Genomic DNA, 5,939 nt, shown 5'->3' with positions numbered 1-5,939 from the left:
CGGACCCCGGCACCCCAGCCTACCCGGGCCTGCGCTGGGCGCCACGCCACCAGACCGTACGCTCCCCAAGGCCGCGCGTTTCATGGTCCCCGGAGCGCGCCTCGGCCTTCCACGCAGTGCGTCCTGCGCTTCATAGGGTTCTTTGGAGATTAGGATAATGTTAGATTGTTTTTCCCAGGCACGTCTAGACAGGTCACCTGAGGACACTCGCTGGAAAAGAGTTAACTTTGTTCACGCATCGGCCAACAAGGGACGTGCCCTAAATTGAATGATTGGAATGAAAGATGAGTACAATTGGAATGCTTTCTCCTACACGAAGGGAGGCGTCCCCAGTATGTAGCATGGTGCTGTTACATGGCAGTTACTTAAAGGTTTGATATATTCGTGAATTAATTAGTAATTAATTTGGGGACCTTGGATGCACTGGAGGCTAGTTCTGATGGAGATTTTTTCATTTTTTGGCAAATATTTACTGAGCCCCCGATATATGGGAGACACACGGTGCTAGGTGCTGGGGTTACAGGGCTGCGAGAACAAGATTTCTGCCTTAGCGGAGCACACAGTCTAAGAGGAGAGATAGATAATTAAACAAGTAATTACAGGTGTGATACACATCATAAAATGATAACTATGTAGGAACATTACGGCAAGGTAGTTTAGCCTGGTCCAGGGGTCAGGGAAGGCCCCACCGTGGGAAGTTAAACTGAGAGACTTGATAAAGGATAAACAAAACTGACCAAATGAAAGGCGTAGAAAGAGTATTCCAGGCCAGATGGAAGGACTAATACAAAGTCCAGTAATCTTAAAAGGATGACCTCTGGGAGGAAAAATGTCCCATGGGGCTGGGGTGAGAAGAGCAATGTGTCTAGGGCTGAAGAAGTAGGCAGAGGAGTCCTTGAGTAGTGTCGAATAGTTAACATGCTAACTGAAACGTTGGAGGTTCAAGTCCACCCAGAGTTGCCTCGGAAAAAAGGTCTGGTGCTCTACTTCTGAAAATGGAGCACGGTTCTACTCTGACACACATAGGTCACCATGAATTGGAATTGACTCAATGCAACTAGTAAGCCCACTGAGGCCTAGTAAGCTGCCTTAAGAGTTAATTTTTGTTATACAATCTTGTTGGCTCGTTCCGGGAGGGAAAAATAAGGCTTGCTTTTTTCCTATTGGTCTTGGTTTCCTACCGAAGATTTTCACCCGCTTCCCTTTTTCTTAGGCATGCTGAACAAGGAAGTTCCTTCTTGAGGTAACTTCCTGAAGATGAAAAAGTTCTAGGAGTTTTTGCAATTCATTCATTTACTGAGCATTATAGCAAGAAGCGTGATAGAGGAGGCAGCAAATGTCTAAAGGGAGACAGAAACCAGGAAGCCAAAATCGAAGCTATTTGATCAAAGTCAGAAGTCTGTGCATCCTGGGAGTCAAGAGCACTATGTAGAATAATTTTGGAAACGAGAAAAAAATCAACTGGTAAATTTCCGAGACTTTCAGATAGATCAAGACGGAGAATAGAAGCACCCTTTGAAAGCCGCTTTTTAATAGACCTGCATTAAAAAACAAAGATTTAGGAGATTAAACCTTGATGCTTTGATATAAAACGTAAGTAGCACCAACCAGAAAAGAATTCCACCTAAGTACGCCATCAAGTTCCCTCCAGGAAATGGCATGCTGATGCTTGTCAGGTCCCAGTGGTTGGTTGGGTGTTTATCCTCCCAGCACCCTGTGTGGCCAGTTAGGAACAGTACTGACAGTACCTTTAGATTTTAGCCAGCGAGTCTTTTTTTTTTTCCCCCTCCTCCTTCCCCATTATAATGCTTTTTGCCAGTGTAAAAGACACGTGTGTCAGAAATACTGATGCAATGAGACACTAATATCAAGTTGCATCATATAATCTTAGGTGTGGTGCCTCTGAAACTGGTTTTTCTTGAGGTCGTGCTGCAGTCGAAAGGCACCTTGGGTCTAATACCCAAGAACTGGCCCTACTTGTCGGATGACAGAAGTAATTTTTAGTGCGACCACATGCCTCACTTCCACACCACTGTTTTCAAAGGGAAAGCCAGTGTGACTTTCCTAGCCGAAATGGGTGTGCTGCAGACATTTCTCAGGTGTGTCACGCTGCCGCTTACGTAACAAATGTAAAAGTGAGGTGCACCTACCCAGGCAAGCTGAAAGTGACCCCTCCTCCTGCAGAATGTGCTACAAATTTGATCTCACTTTAACTGAGCAACTTCTCTGGGGGCAGAATGATTTGGTGCAAAACCTGGAGAGGGGAAAGGAAAGAAGGTGGCTGAGATTTCTGGGAACTTACTAGGTGCCTAAGGAGTCCCTGGGTGGCACAAACTGTTAAGCGCTTGATTACCAAACAAAAGATTGGGGGTTTGAACCCACCCAGAGGCACGGTGGAAGAAAGGCCTGGTGATCTGCTTCTGAAAAGTCATAGCCTTGAAAACTCTATGGAGCACAGTTCTACTGTGCACACATGGGGTCACCATGAATTGGAATCCACTTGACAGCAACTGTTTTGGTTTGGTTTACTAGGTGCCTGGTGCTGTAACTGAGCTCTTAATACTCAGAACTGTGGGGATGTGGATTTCAGCTGCCAAACTGCCTTCTCAGGACCCACCACAGGCTATTTAGCTTCTTCTGGTCTTCAGTAAAATGATATGTCAGATCAGATTGGGCTACATTTAAGGTCCCTTCCAGAGGCATAATTCTGTTCAACCTGGCCACAGAAAGTTAGAAGATGACATTTCTGGCTCATTGTATATAACAATGAAGCCACTGATTATGGGAATGATGGAAAGTGGGTCCTAATGGTCTGTGTAGGTATAATTGGGTTAGGATAGGATGACACACCTCAGATCTACACTGTCCAACATGGCAGCCACTAGCCCCATGTGGCTGTGCTGCTGTTGTTGTTAGGTGCCGTCCAGTCTGCTCCGACTTATAGCGACCCTGTGCACCATAGAATGAAACACTGCCTGATCTGCGCCATGCTCACAATCATTGTTATGCTTGAGCCCATTGTTGCAGCCACTGTGTCAGTCCATCTCGTTGAGGGTCTTCCTCTTTTTTCACTGATCCTCTGTTTTACCAAGCATGATGTCCTTCTCCAGGGACTGATCCCTCCTGACCACATGTCCAAAGTATGTAAGACGTAGTCTTGCCATCCTCGCTTCTAAGGAGCATCCTGGTTGTACTTCTTCTAAGACAGATTTGTTCATTCTTTTTGACAGTCCATGGTATATTCAATATTCTTTGCCAGCACCACAATTCAAAGGCATTAATTCTTCTTCAGTCTTCCTTATTCATTGTCCAGCTTTCGCATGCTTATGAGGCGATTGAAAATACCATGGCTTGGGTCAAGGGCACCTTAGTCTTCAAGGTGTCATCTTTGCTTTTCAACACTTTAAAGAGGTGTTTTGCAGCAGATGTGGCTGTTCAGCACTTGAAATGTGGCTAGTCTGAATTGAGGTGTGCTGTAAGTGTAAAACACACACTGAATTTCAAAGACATAGTACAATAAAAAGGATATAAAATATCTCAATAATTATGTGATTGCATGTGGAAATGACAGTATTTTGGCTATATTGGCTTACTGTAATATTAAAATTAATTTCACCTGTTACTTTTTACTCTTTTCAATGTGGCTACCACAAAATTCAAAATTCCACATTTAAAATTTTGTACCACAAATTTAAAATTAGTACATATTTAAGAATGTGCAGCTCACATTCTATTTCTATTGTATTCTAGCTGGAAAACGAGTAATTTGCTCAGAGCCCAACATTTTCTTCTTCTGGGCTCTCGTTTCCCCCATCTGCAGAATGGCAGGATGGAGTTTGGACTACATTTCTCTTGAGGTTACTTCTGAATTTAATATTCCCCAATTCTGAGAAATGTAGTTGGCGAGGGTGGGGGGTGGTCCTTGTTAGAGTATTTGGAAGATGTTTCTGGGAGATGAAGATCTTATAACCCTATTCCTGCCATTGAATCATGAAATTTTAGAGTCCAAAAGGTCTTTAAATATTATAGTTCTGAACTTTAGGTCCCTATATGACCACCTCCTGGGCTTGGCTTGTGGTTTATTCATCTTTGTTTTTCCAGCAAGCACCCAGGGCAGCCTGGCATGTGCTAAGCTGTCAATATCTGCCTGTTGACCTAAACAGTTTCTAGATGAAGAAACGGAGCCCAGAGAGGCTCTGTGACCCCCGAAATCCACACAGCTGGCTGGTAGTAGAGCCAGGAAGAGCACAGCCCTCTGGAACCAGTGTAGAAAACCCTTGGTGTGGTCCCTAGACCAGCGGTATCTCCATCAGTTGGGTCTTGTTAGAAATACAGACTCTCAAGCCTGACTCCAAAACTGCTGAGCCAGAATCTGCATTTTAGCAAGATCCCCATGTGAGATGCATGCCACCACATGGATGAACCTAGAAAACATGAATACTGTATGGTCTCCCACATGAAATAAGAAAATATACAGAAACCAAAGATTATTAGTGGTTACCAGGGATGAGAGGGGGGAAACCGGGAGTTTTTGCTCAGGGGGCATTGAGTTTATGTTTATGGTGGTGGAATAATTTGGAAAAGAATAGCAACAAAGGTTGCACAACGTGAAGAATGTAATCAATGTCAGTAAATTGTACATGTGGGAATTGTTGAATTGGTGAAGGTTTTGTTGTGTATATTTCATCCTGCAATAAAAATTTTAAAATGAAAAGAATCTAGGGTGATTTTTATGTACCTTAAAGTTTGAGAAGTGCTGCTCTAAGTTATACCATCCACCTTTCCCAAGGAAAGCCATTCATGATTTGTTTCCAGGTGAGGAGGTTTAAGGATGCAGGATGCCCAGACTCACCATGCTGGCTTCATGAAGTCTAAGATTTAAGGAAATTCAACAAATAATTGACTGAGCTTCTAATCTGCCCACAAGGGGCGGTGGTGGTTCAATGGTAGAATTCTCTCCAGTTCAATTCCAAGCCAATGCACCTCGTGTGCAGCCACTACCCATCTGTCAGTGGAGGCTTGTGTGTTGCTATGATGCTGAACAGGTTTCAACAGAGCTTCCAGACTAAGACCAACTAGGAAGAAAGGCCTGGCGATCTACTTCTGAAAATCAGCCAACTAAAACCCTATGGATCACAACAGTCCTATCCACAACCAGTCACGGGGATGGCACAGAACTGGGCAGTGTTTAGTTCCGTTGTGCATGGGGTCACCATGAGTTGGGGGCCGACTCGATAACAGGTAACAACATCAGCCACGTCACAATTTTGCCCCTGACTGGTTCCGCTATTTCTGCTTTAGTCCAGGAAAGGCCAGAAGAAATTTGAAATGAAAACTAACACACCTTGGGAGTTAAATCCAATTTTTTTAAACCCAGGAAAAACAAGATAGAAATCAATTTCATCACTGTGTGCATCATAGTTTGCAACTACCAGTCCCTCTTGATTCTGTACACTTGTTCGCATTCATGTTGTATTCCTGCCCTGTGCTAGAACCAAAATTTGTAGAATTGGTTTCTAATCAATAGCTCTCTTGTGATTTTCTAAGACTATTCCTCATCGATGCTTGCAAATAAAAGCCATTTTCTGCAGAGATTCCATCTCCCCATCGTGGTGGGTGGTATGGATACATGGTTTTGAGACGAGAGAAAGAGACAGGGACGAAGGAATCGCAGGTCTTACAGATGTTCCCTTGGCATCGATTATGAAAAAGAACTGTGTAGCCAGGCAACTTTCCGGTGAGGTTAACAAACATGATCATTTGAATGGACAAGAAAAACCAAGGCTTTGAGTCCAACTGCAGAGTTGTGTCATTTCCCTGGAAGGTTAGTGACAAGGCAAGAAGGAGTGCAGCCTGTTTAATGTAGCAGGTGGCCCTTGTGGCTGGAACCATTGCATTTCAGGCACATCATGCTAAACCTTAATGACCCTTTGAAAAAT

The sequence above is a fragment of the Trichechus manatus genome, unplaced genomic scaffold, assembly GCF_000243295.1.
Source record: "Trichechus manatus latirostris isolate Lorelei unplaced genomic scaffold, TriManLat1.0 scaffold00048, whole genome shotgun sequence".
NCBI classification, from domain to species: Eukaryota; Metazoa; Chordata; class Mammalia; order Sirenia; family Trichechidae; genus Trichechus; species Trichechus manatus.
The sequence above is the reverse complement of the archived record's forward strand: the minus strand, read 5'-3'. Positions refer to the sequence as shown.